Source organism: Pan troglodytes, chromosome 4 (assembly GCF_028858775.2).
Source record: "Pan troglodytes isolate AG18354 chromosome 4, NHGRI_mPanTro3-v2.0_pri, whole genome shotgun sequence".
NCBI lineage: Eukaryota > Metazoa > Chordata > Mammalia > Primates > Hominidae > Pan > Pan troglodytes.
In genome coordinates this window covers 53,302,698-53,322,067 of record NC_072402.2, presented here as the reverse complement: position 1 = coordinate 53,322,067, position 19,370 = coordinate 53,302,698, and the positions used below count along the sequence as shown (strand labels likewise).

The following is a 19,370-nucleotide window of genomic DNA, read 5'->3' as shown; positions in this document are numbered from 1 at the left end:
AGGCAAAGGCCTACCTGTTCTTTATTGTGGATGTGACCCCCAGGAGCTGGATGAGAAATAGGGAGCCAAGCAGGGAAGGAAGGAAAGCCTGTGCCACGCCATACTGGCAAGTTGGCTACTGCTTAGAGTTTTCCTGTTTAACAAATACAACTACCAAACACCCAGTTAACTTTGAATTTTGGATACATGACAAAGAATTTTTCACTCTTCCTATGGACCAGACAGTATTTGGGGCATACTAATACTTAAAAATCATTTGTTCTTTGTCTGGTGTCTAAAGTTAACTGGGCATCCTGGATTTTATCTGGCAGCGCTGCCAGGGCAACTTGTGATGGGTTGCTGGACCTTATGGGGCTGTCTGAGATGCCAAGCGAAATCAGTCTTGGGATCCATCCATTTGTTCTAGGACATTAGCTTCTCGAAGCACTTGTGGATTGCTCATGGCAGGGCGATGAGTGCGCTCCTGTTCCACTCTTCAGTGCCCAGTGAGAAGCCTGCGGTGAGGCGTTGTCAGGTTGCTCCTGTGTGAGGCTGCTCAGAGGCAGGCGCAAGACAGCAGAGGGTGTGTAAGAAGCATCCACAAGTAGTGAAGTGTAGTGATTGAGAGCACAGATCTTAGATCCAGAATGCTTGTGTTCAAATCCTAGCTCTGCTGCTTATTAAGGCAGATCATCAAAAGTCTCCAGGTCTCAGTTTCCTCATTTTTAAAATGGGCATCAAAATAATGCTCACATAGTAGGATTGTGATGAGGATTATAAACAAATATATATCTCTTAGAATGGTCCTTGGGACATTCTAAGTATTTGCAGTTATTATTCTGAGAGTAGCAGATATCAACCACTGTAGCTTGGCAGGCTGGTGTATCTTGAACACCTGACAACTAAGTGTGTTGCCAGATTTTGATCAATGTCTAGAATATATTTTTCCCACAAAGGAGGCTAAACATTATCATCACCTTGTGGGTTTGGTTGTTCTTCAGCACTGAGAAGAATTATGTTGGTTCCTAGCTGCAGTCTTTCATGTAATCAAGAGGAAAAGCTTTTCATGCCCCATTGAATACGTGGTCTTCCTTTGGAACCAGCTCGATGCCCTGAACTTCCCACATCTCCCTCTCAGCCAGTCCCACATCTCCCTCTCAGCCAGTACCCTCTGTCCTGAGCCAAAAGGTGCTTAGCTTGACACTATTGGCTAACATTGAGGTGACCATATGTATCCAGTTGTAGCAAAAATACATCTTACATATTGATCAGAAGACAAAAACCACATATATCTCCATATACCAAAATTAACAGCAAGTTTCTTCAATTCTCTGAAACTTGCTTCTTTGGCCCAGTGTTCTTAATTTGTTAATTTATCAAGAAATTATAAAATTTGAAAGTGGGCCTCAAACACAAAATTGCTGAAAAATGCTGGCTTAAACAGCCACTTGAGCAATGCTCCTTTCACAAAGCTGTCCTCCCACTGTCTGTAGAGTTAGGAGCTGACCCCTCCATGCTCTTGTAGAACCAGTAACAGACTTTAGTCATAGCCCTGATTGCCAGCCACCAAATGGCTTGCTTGCACGTCTGCTTCCCTGAGACTGCTGAGCTCTTTAGGGTCGGGGCTGCATATACTCATCTTTGTGTCTCTAACCCATAGCCCATACTTGGCCCCTCCAAGAAATACAGTAAGCATAGTGCCTGGGCTCACAGTGCTTTTTAGGGGCCCAAGAAAATATTTTCCTTTGTTTTGTTTTCGTGTGTGTGTGTGGGTGGTTTTTGTGTGTGTGTGTGTGAGACAGGGTCTCTATCTGTTGTCCACGTTGGAGCACAGTAGTCCAGTCTCAGCTCACAGCAGCCTTGACCTCCTCAGCTAAGGCAATCCTCCTACCTCAGCCTCCTGAGTAGCTGGGACTACAGGTGTGCATCACCACCCCTAGCTAAAGAAAATGTTTTAATTTATTTTAAAATCAAAAGAAAAAAATGAACTGTCAGGACAGAAGAAAATGTTTCAATTTTCCTCGCATTAGAAAAAAATGAAATTTTTAGGACCCACAAAATCTATTAAGCTATTTTAATTTTTCTAATGGAGGAAGGGGCCCAAGAAGGCAAAGGTCCTAGGACCCACAAAAGTCACAGTATGGTCCTGGTGTTGAAGGAATAAGTAAACAAACAAATGAGTATGTAATAGCTGTTTAAAATGCACTGCAAATGATAAAGTACCATGGAAACATGGCTGGTTATTAAAAGCTGACAATTTTATTGCTGTTTTAGACTTCTCCTGCCCTTTAGGACATTATGCTCCAAGGAGTTTACATTTTTTTAATTGAAAACTTTTCTTAGTCATATCTATATTTTCTTCCTCTGACATAAAATCTTCCAGTGACTTTTTATGAAGATATTTGGGTGTTGATAGGAAGAGGGCAGTTAATGCACATAATATGAAGTCTCCACTAGCCAGAAGACACATCCTGATAGCTCAGTATTCCAAACTTAAAATGAACCCACTGCATGAAAGCTCAATTCCTACAGAAGGTAGACCAAGGGAACTGTTTTTGTTTTGTTTTGGTTGTTTTTTTTTTTTTTCATTTTTGAGACAGAGTCTTGCTCTGTTGCCCAGGCTGGAGTGCAGTGGCGTGCTCTCTGAGTGCAGTGGCACAGTCTTGGCTCACTGCAACCTCCGCCTCTCAGGTTCAAGCTATTCTCCTGCCTCAGCCTCCCAAATAGTAGCTGGGATTATAGGCATGCACCACCATTAATGGATTTTTTTTTTTCAGAGTCTTACTCTGTCACCCAGGCTGGAGTGCAGTGGCACAATCTTGGCAGAGACGGGGTTTCACCATGTTGGCCAGGCTGGTTTTGAACTCCTGACCTCAGGTGATCCACACGCCTTGGTCTCCCAAAGTGCTGGGATTACAGGCATGAGCCACTGTGCCCAGCTGGGGACTGTTATTTTTTACAAAAAAGGGATCTATAAGCCTTAACTGTCATGTGTGTATTATTAACACTCTGCAGCCATGGTTCTCCTCTGGAAAAAAAAAAAAAGAACTAGAACATTTCTGAGGGGATCTGGTGCTATAGTCTATCCTTTGAGTTGATTGATGACAAATGAATCCTAGCACCTTCTGTTTTGGAAAATACAAATGCTGGGGATGCTCCAGCTCAGGAGATCTTCCAAGGGATTTTGAGGCTGTTCTGACCTGGACAATGCTAGAGGAGAGGATACCCTGGGCTTCCTCACTTTACCAAAGAGAATCCAGGCATATCCTTTTCTGGCAGTCTTGAAGGGCCTAACTATCTAAGAAAGAATCTTCACTCCCTGAAATGATTCTCAGTGGAATTCTTTAAAATATGAGTTATCATAGTACATTAAAACATGAGAGTACAAAATGACAACAAGGGTGGACTTAAGGAAAGGATTTATTTTTCCTTTTCTTTCTCTTCTATGTTTTCTGTATGTGGCTAGAGTGGTCTTACATAAATAAATGAGCAAGACAATTTATGGAGCCCCAAGCCCTGCTCGAAGCATGCTATATATGTTATTTCCTTTAAGGAGAGAAATTAAATGTGATTTCCAAACGTTGTTTTGTGGAATAATTGAGGAAGACATTATTGTTCTACCTGCAACATTAGGATGAAAGCACAGTGAGCTATAATAGAAAACCTGCCACGTTATTTCCTTCCTGTTTCAGTTCTTGACTTGTATGTTCCTAGGCCAGACTTCCTGGAGGTGAGCAGCCAGAGTGGACAGCGAGAGCAGCAAAGGGTAACTACCACCTTGTGAGTGCCTCCAGGCAAGCTGCATTCTAGGCATCTTTTATCACGAACAAATATCATGATGGCCAACTTTTGGGGAAAGCTCCTGTGTGCCATTTATTATTCCAGGTGCTTTTATGTTTATTCACTGATGTAATCTTCCCAGTACACTAATATAGTAGGTCCTATTATTATCACTCTCACTTTAGAAGTGAGGACACTTGGTCAGAGAGAAGGTCAGTATCTTGGTCAAGACCATCCAACTAGTAAGGCATATACAAGTCTGGAACCCTGGAACCGAAACCCCAACCCCAGGGTTATGGAGCATAATATAAGGCTCACAACAATTCTAAGAAGTAGAGTTTTTCATTATCCCCATTTGACTTGAGGGGAACATGAGATTTAGACTGGCTAAGTAACTTTCTCAAGGTTATCTCGTTAGTAAATAGCAGTGCTGGGAAGTTTACCCAAGCAGCAGGCCACTGAGTCAATGTGTTGAATCATTTCAACACACAGAGTCTCCACATTCAGAATGGCACCTGCAGCCTGTTTGCTGAAAATGGATACAATAGTGACAGAGAGCCTGGAGAGCAGAGAAAGGAGAGGAAATGATGCATGTGGGACAGGGCCGGGAACAGAGAAGAGGCTCTGCGGAAGACAGGAGAAAGGGAAAGGGGAACGGCGCTGTGCTTTGTGGAGCAATAGTGGAGATAGTGCAGCTTTCCAGGACACAAGGAGAGAAAACAAATCAGAAAATGGGTAAGGCAGAGAGATGTAACAGAAGCTTGGGGCTAGGGGAGAAGGCACTGGAAGGGGAAAGAAGGAGAAGGTGAACAAATGATAGAGGCTACAGTACAAATGTCTGGGTGAGTCCCAAACCACCAGCTTATGGAAGGCCAGCGTTGGGTGGGTGAGGTGAGAGCTCACCATGCACCCAGATATCCTGCTGTTGCGTGCAGAAGACCACACACTGCAGCACCAGGCAGCCCTCTCTTCATGAGGGTCACACACATGTGAGGATTGTAAGACGAGGCCCTTGGGGCTCTGTTCACAACAAAAACATTGTACGAGCCTTTTACACATGACTCAGTGTGTATTGTGTGTCTGACTGAAAAAAGATCAGCTTTACCTACAAGTGCTAACGTGTTGGCCGAGTTGAAAGGAGTGCACAATTACATAAGAAATAAAAATACCGGGGAGCAAGCAGTTTACCACCTTGTATGGGACACGCTGAATCTCCAGAGGAAAAGTGCCAGGTGACTCCTTTGCCAACTGTGAGAATAGCTGTGGTTGGAACTGGGTGTTTTGTTTTGTTTTGTTTTTACCCCAGTGTTTGGCACAGAGTCCTGAACACCAAGTGAGGCCCCTGAACCCTGCTTGACACCAGATTGCATTTTCTAATGTCATTCCTGTTTCACTTCATTTGAGAAGGACTGGATAACAACAAAAGAAAAAGGGAAAGAGTAATTAAATTTTGTTGTATGGGAAAAGTTTATGTGCTAAGCCTGCAAAAAATAGAGTGTAATGTTTAAAAGTAAGGATTCTACGGCTAGACATAGGTTGAAGCCTTAGCTCCATCATGTCTCAGCTGTGGGGCCTTTGGCTAGTTACTCAAAGTCTCTGAGTCTTAATTTTTTTCATCTATAAAATGGGCATGACAATAGTACCAACTCAGAAAGTTCATGTGAGAACATGTGAGAGAATGTAGGCAAATAGCTTGGCTTAGAACCCGGCACATGGTGCCCAGCCAGTGTTGGCTAGTATTATCTTTAAAACAGGAAAGATCCCTTCCCCCAGTTTGCTCAAGGGAGGTGATATGGTTTGGCTGTGTCCCCACCCAAATCTCATCTTGAATTCCCACATGTTGTGGGAGGGACTTGGTGGGAGGTAATTGAATCATGGGGGTAGGTCTTCCCTGTGCTGTTCTCATGATAGTAAATAAGTTGCATGAGAGCTGATGGTTCTATAAGGGGAGCTTTCCTGCACAAACTCTTTCTTTGCCTGCTGCCATCCATCTAAGATGTGACTTGCCTCTCCTTGCCTTCCACCATGATTGTGAGGCTTTCCCAGTCACATGGAACTGTAAGTCCATTAAACCTCTTTCTTTTGTAAATTGACCAGTTTCGGGTGTGTCTTTATCAGCAGCACAAAAACAGCTAAGGAGGATAAGGCTGAAACAAAAGGTTGGCAAGGTGGAAGCTCTTTGAAAAGCACTTATTAATATCTGTTTTATACTGTATGCAGTGTGGCATAGTAAAAACTATATTAGATGAGGAATTAGAAGATGTGGATTCTGGTCTCTGGACCCTCATTTTTTCATCATTTAATAAGGGGCTAAATTAAGCCCCATTTAATATTCCTTTCAGCTCTGGCATCTGTGACTCCAGTGCCCATTCATTCCCTTGCCTACCTGCAGCAGGAAGGCCGGAGAATCTCCCATTCCCTGCTGGCCTCCCAGAGATCTAGCTGATAGACTTAAAAAAGAAAAGAAAGAAACCACTCACACATACCTGGGAATATATCCCAGGTACTTTAAGTGAAAAAAAAAGATAAGTTCAAGTACTATGTGTAATTCTAATATATAAACATTGCATAATATTTTTGGAAATATAGATTTGGTAGAAACTATCTCTTAGGCAGGATTGAAGGAAATTTTACTTCAGATCTTACACATTTCTATATTGTTTGAATCTCATACTGTGAGCAAGTTTCATTTGATAATCAAGATAATAATAAAGATGTAAAAAATAAAGTTAAAACATGTTCATTATAGAAAATTTGGAAGATAAAAGAGAAACGTCACTTACAGTCCATCCCAACTTAGAAATATTGCCATTAACATTTTAATTGATATCCTTTCAGTCTTTTTTCTATATGTGTGTATCACCTGGAACTATACATATATATTCATAAAATATAATCATATTGCCCATGCTGTTTTAAAACTTTCTTCACTTAACAATATATTGTTTATATGTTTCCACATCATTAAAGTTTCTTCTACAGTCTACTGCATGATTTAAATGATGGCTTGTTTTCCCATCATGTATGTGGCCAACCTTTTATGCTGCACATTTTGGCTGTTCCCAGTTTCCCCTTTGTAGTATTGACAGGCTTTTGGAGAATAATGAAACGCTGAAATGTTTGGCTTGGTTTCCCTCTTGGGTAGAGTCTGCTGCTCAGTCTTTTCTTCTGCCTCTTTGTATCCTTTAGCTTTTGGGTGGAGGCCCAGAGAGCTCCACAAGGGGTGATGTGTGTTTAAGAAACTCAGCTAAAGAAACAAACTGATTGCAAAGAACTCTGAACCTAGGGTGTTGGGGGAAATGCTGAGCATTGTAATTGGCCTAATGCTGCTCCCGTGAGAGATGCCATCTCCCTAGGCCTCCAAAGTTCTGGCAGGGATTTTAACTCTTCTCATCCAGCTGATGACAGACAAATATTCATCACTTCAACAGTTAGGTGCAACCCCCAAAATGTTTCCTCAAGTCCTTCCTCACTGCAAATGCCTACCAGCTCATCTCTGAAGATGGAAAAGCAAGCGCGGTGACATCTGCAAATCCGGACAGTGGGCTTTAGGATTCATCTGAAAAGAAAGGCTCTTGGACAGTGCTGGACCTTGCTCCCTGAGCCAGGCTGTGGGTCCAGTGGTGACTCAGGAAGGAATGCCACTGACAAGCCACAGGCATGCCAGAGAATTACTCAGCACAAGCCAACAAGTAACCTCATACGAGAATCAAACGCCAGCCAATCTGCGAACGCTTTGCGTAACAGCATATTTGGATTTGGGGCTTAGCTTTCAGGCTTGAGTTTCACGTTTGCCTGAGCATACTCCCAGCCTCCCAGGGCCCCTTCTGTGTGCCCTGCCTCTGATTGCAAGTGCAGAGAGCAGTTCTCCCAAGAGCCAGGGCTCAGCTCACCCCTGCAGGTAACGCAGACCTCTGCTAGGGATCAGCTGTCTATCATCTGGTGGCGCCCCTCTTTCCGGCCAGCGCTACATCTTCATATGCCTTTTCTTACCAACAGGTCAGCAATGTGGGTGACAGATACTTCTTTTTGCTGTTGGAACACTTCATATTCATCTCTGGTATTGTCATGGCCTTTGACATACCTTACCAACAAGAGAGGTTTGTTGACTGATGACAGCAGGTATAACAAAATCTAACTAGTGACAGCTGTAAGAATTGGCAAAGTATTACTGCATCAACAGGTATGTGGACTGTCTAAGAGCCTCAGAAAGGACAAAGAAAGAAGCTTACAGATTCCGATGCCCCTTACTACTGTATCTGGCCTTTCTCCTGCTGGTATAGTGAGAGTTGACAGTTTGATGGATTTAATTTAGGATCTATGTTAGGATGAGATGCACTCTGTTTTCCTAAACAAATTTGCTGCAGAATGGCAGCCACAGTCTAGGGCCCCCTTGAGCTTGAGGCTAAATGACCTGATGGCCCACCCACTTCATCTGTACTGCCTTTAATATGTCAGCATTTCCTCAAGGCCTGGGTTTCGTGCACTCAGGGTGATATTGAACATGAAGTTTTCAAACAGCAATACCTTGGGTAACAGACAAGGGCTAGTTAATGATCTCATTCATAATTCATCCCGTGAAGGAACCATTTACACTCAAACTCCAAGCAGGAAGAAAATATTCCCATTAGGTAGGGCTTTTTAAATGCCTCTGCCTTTGCCACAGTGCTGAGAGAGAACTGTGGTCTTCAGTAGCAAGGGCATATAGCTGCAAACAGAGTGCCCAGGTTAGAGACACCAAGAGCTGCAGCATCACTCAGTAATAGCTATTTCAGAGGGATGTAAAGCCTTCCCTGGGAAAAAGTTGAATAGGACTCAGTGCCTAAACACAGCACTTTCAAAAAGAAATGAATCTCTAATTAAACACCCTGAAGACAGAAGCTGACATGTCATTGCAGAGCTAATAATAAGACCTCATGAAATGTTCAAAAGTTCTCCAGAGTAAGTGTGAACAATTACATTTCCCTCTCTCCATCAGTGAAGGGTTACCACCAGTTCTTTAAGAAAGAGAAAATGAAGGTTAGTATCTGAAAGTATTATATAATGTGCTTATTACTATGCGTGGGTTGAGATATTCTCCAAAAAAAAAATTCCTTTTCCTTCCAGAATTAAAAAGAACCCCTCTAACTTTTGTTAACTGTAGATAGAATCTTTTCTTTTTTTTTAAGAAAGAATCCTTACTGCATGTCTAAAACTCATGGCTGAGAAAAAGTAGAGGATGTCCAGTCTAAGGAGCTATTAGCATTTTTTTGTAGCACTCGATATAGCTGCAAGCCAAGGTCCTCACGAAAGTGAAAGTTTTCTTTCAAAGTTAAAAACATACTACTTGCATTTTACAAGCTCAAGAGTAAAGCACAATAATTATCAGTGCTTTATTGGTAGTTCCAAGCCTCCAAAAATGTCAGTAAGTTGAATCTACACTATCTTTGTACAAGAACATAAAACATAGCCTCGTGATAAAAATTAAAGGAAAGGATAAATTTGGTGAATTCCCTGCATAGTTCATAATAGAGATTAGTCAACCCAAGTTACAAAGATAATTTTTGAGATGAGGTATCACTCTGTTGCCCAGGCTGGAGGGCAGTGGTGCCATCATAGCTCACTGCATCCTGGCACTCCTGGGCTCAAGGGATCCTTCCTACTGTGTCTCCTGAGTAGCTGGGATTACAGGAAAGAGCCACCTTATCCGTTTGATATTTTAAAAAAGAAATTTTTGTAGACACAGGTCTTGCTATGCTGCCCAAGCTGATCTCAAACTCCTGGACTCAAACAAGCCCCCAAGTTACAAAGACAATTTTTAAAGGTTTAAGAGGTTTGCTTCAAAGAGCTATTTCTTTTCTTTTCTTTCTTTCTTTTCAGAGACAGGATCTCACTCTGTCACCCAGGCAGGAGTGCAGTTGGTTCGATCATAGCTCCCTGAAGCTTTGAACTCCTGGGCTCAAAGGATCCTTCCGCTTCAGCCTCCCAAGTGGCTGGGACACTAAGCACACACCATCACACTCGGCTACTTAAAAAACATTTGTTTTAGAGACAAGGGTCTCACTATGTTGCCCAAGTTGGTCTCCAACTCCTGGGCTCAAGCAATCCTCCTGCCTCAGCCTCTCCAGTAGGTGGAATTACAGGCATGAGCCACCACACTGGCTAAAGAGCTATTTCTTTTATATAAATTATATGAAGATTGCTAAAAGGTTTTAAGTCACACTACATGTAAAAACCCCTTAGGCTCAAACTCACCAGGAGGATCGTGGAGCTTGGAGCTAAAGCCCAGGTGCTTTGCCCTCTGCTGCTGACTTCGGGTGCTGGCTGGGAAGGATCTATTTCCAGGAGCGACCCAGCAGAACCTCGGCGTCCCACGGCCCTAATAGGCAAATATGAGCCGGCCTCCTCCCCTTAAGGATGGGGCTGCTCAGCTTCGCCACTGCTGCCTGGAGTTCCTTGTCTGAGATAGGCAGGGCGTGGTGCCCCAGGTCATCTCCCAGGCATGCTTGCCCCACGAGCAGCGCCGTGAGGGTGTACTCAAGGCAATCCAAGTTTCAACGTCATACCATTGTTTTTAACAAAACCCTGCAAACATGTAGTGACCGAGGCATGATGCATCCTGCCTCTTGCTCTGCTATTTATCTGCTTTTCTTTCTTTAACTTTAACTTGTTCTCCTCCTATTTATTGGGCAATCACCTAGATTCTAGGAAACTAATATATTTAATTTTTCTAATCTAAAGGTTAATAAGGACTCTATCTTCTCTAGTCAGAGCCACAGGATGAACTTACTCAACCCATCCTCTTTAAGGAAAGAAGTTGTTGGCTGAGTCACGTGAGTGTCTGTTTACACACGTCTTATAGCAGCATACAGGGTACATACACAGAGCAGCACATCTCCCCACCAGGAAGGCTGTGCTCCATATTCATGTGTCAAGTGATGTAAAGGTTGCCATGGTTATAATCTCTGTTTAGTCAATAGTGTGTGTGGGGGGGGGGGCGGGGGGGGAATCACCCCAATGGGTGTATTGCAATTTAGAGGAATCCCTGGGTACTTTTAAAGTATTGAATCACAATTTACATTTTAAAAATTGTTGTCAATGACAGCATATTGGTTGCCATTTCTTGAAAACTCTTCTTTGTAGAAGGACCTTATGTATGCCAAGAACATCGTTTTTGCCTCCTTAGGTGAAACTTTATTTCCCACATTTAGGATTCATTAGGATTATCTAAGGTAAGTGGCAAGAGGGGAGAAGGATGAAAATCATGAGGGTGAATGTGGGAAAGGGATGAGGGAAGGTGAGCTTAATTATTTCAAAGATAATAATGAGTGAGGCTCCCAACCCCTGCAATTTGGGAGGCCAAGGTGGAAGGATTGTTTGAGTCCAGGAGTCTGAGATCAGCTTGGGCAACATAGCGAGACCTGCGTCTACAAAAATTTCTTTTTAAAAATATCAAACAGGTATGGTGGCTCTTTCCTGTAATCCCAGCTACTCAAGAGACAGAGTAGGAAGGATCCCTTGAGTCCAGAAGTTCAAGGCTGCAGTGAGCTATGATGGCAGTACTGCCCTCCAGCTGGGGAAACAGAGTGATACCTTGTCTCAAAAAAAAAAAAAAAAAAAAAGGAATAAAAATGAAAGTGTCAGTAATTCTTACTCTTCTTATTGGTCTGCCACCTTCTTGCCTTGGTGACTTTTGGATCCCCCATCCCTCAGTTTTCTCATCTGTAAAATTGGAAGGATAACAGGGAGTTGCAGGGTCTACTGGGTTGCTCATAGGCATTTAGAGCACTCGCTGGCATACAGTGAGCACTCTTTAAATGCATCCAATCTTATTCATATTCTAGTCAATACACAAAGAATCTGCTGTGCTTTTGGATAGAGAGAAATGCTTCATAACAGCACCATCACACATTATTGAAAAGATTTTGGTGTGATTAGGGCCGACTGACATCCAAACTTCCCTCCCACCTTTCTGGTCATATCTCCTCCTTTTCCCACACTCAGTATCTTTCCTTTATCTACTCTAAGCAGTAACATGATAAGTTATATAAATTATATGAAGATCATTAAAAGGTTTTAAAGTCACACTACATGTATGACTTCGTATTTGAAAAAGGCTCAAAACAGTAAGTGAAAAAAGTGACGGTGGAATTTTAGAAATTGAGGGTGGAAGGTGTTTCCAAAACCCCTCAAATCACACACCCTAGATGTGCCTGCTTCCTGCATCCACTAGTGAAGCTGACTCTGGCAGGGAGTCACTTGCATTTTTCACTAACTGAGGTCCTGCTCTCTCAAATTTCACAATCTAAGGGAGAGAATCTTGATCCAGAGTGATAACAAAACAAGTAATGCAAGCTCAGCGATGTGAGATAACTCCCCTGTCCCTGGTATTAGCATGGAGGTGCTGGCCACCCTCTGGTGGAACAAGACCCATTCTTTGGCTTCAGGAACTTCACAGCTTAGTGGAAGGGACAAAACACATCAGATAGTGATAAGAAAATGTGTATGAGTAAAAGGAAGAGATAGGTATGTTGACAGAAGACAGCCTGAGGAGTTTAGAGAATAGAAACATTTCTCAAGAACTTGAAAGCGAAAGAGTCTCTTGAAAGGGTTTGTTGCACACTGCCTGAAGGCTGAGGTATGGACTGGAAAGTGACTTAGTCCAGCCCCTTCTAGCTGGGTGAGTAACTGAACACTCCAGCGTGCGGATCTTCACTGGAGAGAAATGGGAGCATGATTCATCTCTTTGACATCATCTTTAGATTTTTGGTTTAACTTTTCCTTTCCACATCAGACGCCCCTGTTGTTGGGTGGTCTGCCATGCCACTTCCTCCAAGTCCCAGCTGCTTTACTCTAGGTAGAGGGCTGAGGGTAATGGATCTTATTTCAAAAGGAGAGGGGAAATTGAAACCAGAACAGCTTTGTGATGAACTGTAGGGGAATCCTTTTTTCTCTAGCAAAGGTTTCCCAAGGCTGGTGTCTCCAGCTTGGAGCTTGATCGTGTGTGTGTGTGTGTGTGTGCGCGCGCGCATGTGTGTGTGTGTGTGTGTGTGTGTGTATTTGGTGAGAGTTAACCATTCAAAATGGAAATCCTTTCATAATTTGATCTAGTTATGCAAACACAGCCCATTAATGTTAACAAATAGAGACCAGATGCAAATAACCCACTCGGGCATAACATGGAATAACTAGCAGAAGTTAAAGCAAACCGTCTCCTCCCCACCGCCCTATTACCTCATAAGAATTCCTTCCATTTGGAAATAAGCAAGAGGAAAAGAAAAAAAATGGGACTATTAAGATGTCTCAGTCTTAAAATGATAGCAATAATAGAGTAGCCTGGATCACACAAGATTGCCGTGTAAACAACTGAAGAATTTCAGAATTATGTGGAATTAGACATGCATCCCTAAGAAAGGTTAGGTGCTCATGAATGTGCATAACACAAGGAAAAATTAATTACAACAGGAAAACAACTCCAAATGGAAGTCTGCAATTCAATGATTCATAGCCAGGGTGTTCAGAAGAAAACTTGGTTCTCTACAACTCATTGAATAGGGTGTCACTGGATATGGTAAAATTTTATGACATTCCCTGGGGCTCCGGGTGTTTTAACTGTTCTGCATAGACAGCCAAGCCGTTACAGGGTGAGGCCTAACACAGGGAATCCTAGAATGGTAATGGTATTGCCATTTTCTGTAGAAAACAAGGTTTTAGTTGAATAAAAAGAGGTAGTTGATATAAATAAGCTCACAGGAAGTCTCCAAACCTTTGAGGTGACTACCATTGCTGCCACTTTTCCCAGAATGCCATTGCTTTATGAATGGCTTTTTGACCAAGAGGCTAAAGAACTCTTGACTTGTGTAGATTTTCTACTTTTTGAATAATGCTTAATTTTTAAAGCTTGTGTGTGTGTGTGTGTGTGTATGGCAGGCTCTAGGACTTGTGGGCCCAGGGAAAATTCATAGGTGGCTGAGAATAAAAAGAAGAGTTAAGTTTGAAAAAAGAGATAGCAACACTTCAGTTTAGGAAAATCAGACTCTGGAAAAGCATTTGGGTGAAATCTTCCCGATTTAGTTGTAGGACAGAATTAGACACAAACCAGGAAATCTCCAGAAGGTGCTCAGGAGATGCTGATAGAACGAAACCCTGAAGCTCCTTCTGTGAGGTTCTCCAGTACTTCAATATTATTAGCAGGAAATTCTTCCGAAAGTCAACACCAAATTCCTTCTGCAGCGATTTTAGCACATTCTCTCCCTTCCGACTCTAAAGAGAAACAGGAAAGATGCTGATATTGCTGTTCTCACATTTCTATTAAACTTGCCCTCAATCTTCCATTTTGTGAACTAAATAATTTTTTAAGCTTTTCCCTCAAAAAGGTAATTTCACAAACATTTTCATGTGCCAGTCTTGAGTCACAAAGGTTTAGAAATAACTTACTTATTACCCTACAGACAGAGCTATACTGAGATAAATACTGTGCTTAGTTCATAAAGGGGCTGCTTCGTGTTGAAATTCCTGCATCCTGGGCAGCCACTGCCAGCACTGTAGGTTTCTTTCTGTGGTCTCCCTTGAGCCTGAATGAAGGTGATGGCTGATGAGCCAGACTAATAAAATGTACCCTTGCACTGATTAAACATCCATTTTCTTGGGGAGATGGCTGACAAGAGCAGGAGAAAGCTGTGAGGAAGCTTGTAGCAATTTCACAAATCTACCCCTACCAGTGAGCTTTATCTGAGTGCTTAGAGCCACTCTGAGCAAAACAATGGGTGTTGAAAATGGACCAGGGAGAAAATTAAGAAATGACAAGCTTGTTTTCTTAAGGTAAGAGGAAAGCTTCTCTTGTTAGGTTTTTCTAGAGTGTTCTCATGAAGGGAAACAGAACGTTTCACTTTAACAAGATGCGTCGTCTAACCATGAGGCACAGGGAAACAGGGCAACAGGTTGCAAGCAGGCAGGGTGAGCTCCAGTTATCTGCTTGAGGGCTTTGATCTCAGTTGCAATGGACAAGGCAGAAGCAGGAGCCGGGAACCTTCTAGGAGGGAAGAGAAAGAAGAATTGAGCACCGCAACATAGTGACCGCCTTAAAATCCTCAAGCCACCTGTGAATGATGGTGTAGGTGCTGATGGGGGTGAGGGAGTCCCCAGGATAGAGGTGGTAAGTCGAGAGAGTTGTTGTTCTTGTTTTTAAAAGGTAACATAAAAGACTTTGACTAGGGCTGTGCTGTTTACAGTAGCCACTAGCCACATGTAGCTACTGGGCACTTAAAATGTGCTGTATTTGTAAAAACACACACCAAAATTCAAAGACATATTTTTAAAAAGTAAAATATATTATTAATCCTTTTTTAACTATATGTTAAAATGATAATACTTTGGGTTGATTGGGTTAAATAAAATACACGACTAAAATGAATGCTATAACATGGATGAACTTTGAAAACATTGTGCTAAGGGAAAGAAGCCAGACACAAAAGGCTACCCATTGCATGATTCCATTTATATGAAATGGCCAATAGGCAAATCCGTAGAGACAAAAGGTAGATTAGTGGTTGCCTAGGGCTGGGGAGATTTGGAGGGAAATGGAAAGTGGGTGCAATGGTATGGGGTTTCTTTATGGGGTGAAAAAAATTCTAATATTGATCATGAGGCCATGCCTGCAATCCTAGCACTTTGGGAGGCCAAAATGGGAAGATCAGTTGAGGCCAGTAGTTCGAGACCAGCCTGGCCAACATAGTGAGAAACTATTTCTACAAAATAGAAAAAGTTAGCAGGGCATGGTGGTGCGCACCTGTGTTCCCACCTACTTGGGAAGCTGAGGTGAGAGGATGGCTTGAGTCTAGGAGTTCAAGGCTGCAGTGAGCTATGATCACACTACTGCACTCCAACCTGAACAGAGCAAGACCCTGACACCAAAAAAAAGAAAAAAAAATTGACTGTGCTGTGATTGTAGAACTCTATGAACACAGACTGGGCACGGTGGCTCATGCCTGTAATCCCAACATTTTGGGAGGCTGAGGTGGGCGGATAACTTGAGGTCAAGAGTTCGAGACCAGCCTGGCCAAAATGGCAAAACCCCGTCTCTACTAAAAATACAAAAAATTAGCCAGTCGTGGTGGGACGTGCCTGTAGTCCCAGCTACTCGGGAGGCTGAGGCAGGAGAATCACTTGAACCCAGGAGGTGGAGGTTGCAGTGAGCCGAGATCATGCCACTTCACCCCAGCCTGGGTGACAGAGTGAGACTCTGTCTCGATATAATAATAATAATAATAATAATGAGAACTCTGTGAACATACTAAACGGCACACTTTAAATGGGTGACTCGTATGGTGTGTGAATTATATCTGGACAATGCTGTTTAAATAAATAAGTAAATTGGGATGCAAAAATCTCTAATATTACCTGTTTTAAAACCTTTTAAAATTTGGCTAATAGGAAACTTAAAATTACGTAACTGGCATTATATTTCTATTGGACCTGCTAGGCTGAGGGGACCGAGGATGAAGACTCTGGGCCAACCTGGGGCTAGTGGTACCCAAAGCGAAGGTCATGAACACAGGGCAGAAGAGCAGCCAGAACTGCTCAGCTGTGGTGCAGAGCAAGAAGGAATGAAGGATTGGGGAGAGGGGCTTGAGACTAAGGATGAAACTCCTGGACTGGGGCTGGCCTCTGCACTGAGGGCCAGCAATGGGACTGATGGCTGACTAGAATTTCTTGCCCCTAGGCAAACAGAGGGAGCTATCTTCAGTCATCTCTCCAGAGCTCTTATCAGCTCAGATGATAAAAGGTGGGGCATTTCCCTTTAGGTAACATTGATTTAAAAAAAAAAAAAATGGTGGGGCAGAGCTGCCCTACCTTTCCGCAGGTGGCTGCTCTAATTGCCTCAGGCCCTGGCCGGCAGCCCCCAGGGCCAAGAGGATCCCTATCTTAACCCATCTGTAATGTATTTGCATACCTGTAACCCAGACTTGCTAAACTGCTGCAGGCAAGCCGGGAAGCTCTGGCCTTGTCCTGGGGGATGTAAACTTTTTCAGGAAGTATTAGCCAGGATTGCTGTCAGACCTATTTATGAAATGCCATAAACAAACCCTAGTGCTTGTCCGAGGTTTGGGTGACACAGCATAAGGGAAAGCCTTGGGTGCCTTCTTGGCATCCTCTCTCCAGCCCAGGTTTCCTTCCAGTTCAGTTCCCCTCTTCACACGCCCCCCACCCAAAACACAACAGTATTTCAAAGGAGATACTGGCTCACTGGATGATGGATGAGGAACCTACACTTAGGGTCCCCGCTGCCCCCTGCCACCAAAAGAAAGGACCTCATGGCTTGCTTCTGGAGACAGAAAAGTGACTGGACTGAAAGACAGAATGGGTGAATTAAGCCAGATGAGCTGTAACCCCGAAGGCCTAGTTCTGGAGGAGGGGTCAGTAGCCTAGAAAGGAGAGAAAAATCAAGAACACTATACTTGGCAGTGGCTGTTTCAATCTTACAATTACAAAGTGAATATTTGACATTATTCTGTATTTTATCTGAGCTATGTCCTGAAATTTTCTCCCATTGCAGTAAACATTAATTTTTCTCTTGACTGTGTCTCATGCTTCAGGGACAGGGTGGATAGCAAGCATAGACAATGGAGTAGGTAAAGTTTATGAACCTAAGCGCACTGTCTGGGGCAAAGCCACATCCCCTGCTGTCCTGTCCAGGTGTAGCAAGAGTAGAAAGTTAACTGTGTTCAATGAAGGTATACACAGGAGACACAAAAGACAGCATCATCTGCATGCCTGCAAGCTTCTGGAGGACAAGGCTTGCAAATTGTTCCTTTCCATATCTCCACCATACGGTCATAGGCACATGCTAAGTACTCAAGAAATACTCGTGGATGGATGTGCAGATGGATGGATGTGACACATAGTAGTTACTTAATGTAGGTGTTATGTAATGATATCATATTTTGAGTAGTTGATGATGAAGAGAAAGGATGAAAGCTTTCATTTTTGCAACAGGAAAATAAATTCTGGATATATTAAACTAAAACAAATATAATAGCATATAGCATATTCAGTTTCGTCATCCAATTTTTTCCAAACAGTGCTTAGATATGTTAGGTAAGGGTGGAAAGGGAAAAAAATGCCCAGTACAGCTCATGAAGCCTCTTTCTCACCGGATCTTGTAAAATGCAAGCTACTCAGGAGTGGACGAATGACTTAACGATGATGTTGTCAGGGCCCTCTGAATAAATATTGCCTTTTCCATTCCCACCGTGGGTACTACAAGTACCACTGGCACCTTGTCAAGAGGTTGAGATCTCCTCATTCTTATCTTCTGAGTCAGGCAGCACAAGATGGTATAAACACTCGTTCAAAATGCACTTGAATATTCCATTCCTTGTCCTTGCATTTACACTGTTTTCTTGCAGCTGAAAGCCTAACAGCTAGTAAGTAGAAAAGGAGAGGACAGAACCATCCAAAAGTCAGACTTTCCTTCTTAAGGAGAGCCCTCGGTGGGGTTTGTCCATCAAATGGTAGCCTCCCTAACTGTGTCTTCACTCTTTTTTCCTTTGCCACCCAGTATCGAGACACTTCTCATTTCTCAGAAGCAAGTAACTTCAGAATTGGTTTCAGCTTTACGATTCTGTTTCAGCAGCCATCCCGACAATCTATAAGATGAAATAATCACTCAGGGCAGCAGGGACTTTAGAACTGATTGAAAATCATTGATGACCAGGCACGATGGCTCATGACTGTAATCCCAGCACTTTGGGAGGCCGAGGTGGGCAGATTACTTGAGGTTAGGAGTTGGAGACCAGCCTGGCCAACATGGTGAAACCCCGTCTTTACAAAAAATAAAATAAAAAAATTAGCTGGGCATGGTGGCACACACCTGTAGTCCCAGCTACTTGGGAGGCTGAGGCAGGACAATTGCTTGAACCCGGGAGGTTGCAGCACCAAGATCGTGCCACTGCACTCCAGCCTGGGCGATAAAGTGAGACTCCATCTCAAAAAAAAAAAAAAAAAAAAAAAAGAAAGTAAGAAAAGAAAAGGAAAAGAAAGTCACTGATTGTTGTCAGTAGCCAGGGCAGGAGTAGGTTATAGAATAGAGAATGAGGCAATTCTTTCTGGCCAAGGATCCTGTTCCATAAGTGAGTTGGCTTTTTGGCAGTTAAGAATCCATATTTGGCTGGGCGCGGTGGCTCACGTCTACAATCCCAGGACTTTGGGAGGCCGAGGCAGATGGATTACTGGAGGTCAGGAGTTCAAGACCAGCCTGATCAACATGGCGAAACCCCAACTCTACTAAAACTACAAAAATTAGCAGGGCGTGGTGGTGCACGCCTGTACTCCCAACTATTGGGGGAGCTGAGGCGGGAGGATTGCTTGAGTCCAGGAGGTGGAGGTTTCAGTGAGCTGAGATTGTGCCACTGCACTCCAGTCTGGGCGACAGAGCAAGACTTTGTCTCAAAAAAAAAAAAAAACAGTCAGGATACAGAAAAAATTTCTATCTCCGTATACTTTTATGAGGGAGCTTACAAGGCTCATCTGGATTATTTGAAGGCAGGATACTTCGAAGGAAGCAAAAACATGCTATTTTCAGATTTAACTTAGATTTCTAAAAATTCTGTGCAACTCTCTTATGTCGGTAT

At 43.0% G+C, this 19,370-nt stretch overlaps 1 long non-coding RNA gene across 2 annotated transcripts in view; it reads right to left on the bottom strand.

The window, feature by feature from the left end:
• LOC134810078 (uncharacterized) overlaps positions 1 to 10,264 on the bottom strand; it is a 52,923-nt gene extending 42,659 nt beyond the window's left edge. For both annotated transcript variants that reach the window (XR_010157233.1, XR_010157232.1), the window contains exon 1: positions 9,994 to 10,264. This is a non-coding gene — a long non-coding RNA (uncharacterized LOC134810078). The remainder of the gene's footprint in view (positions 1 to 9,993) is intronic.
• Positions 10,265 to 19,370: the final 9,106 nt, after the last annotated feature.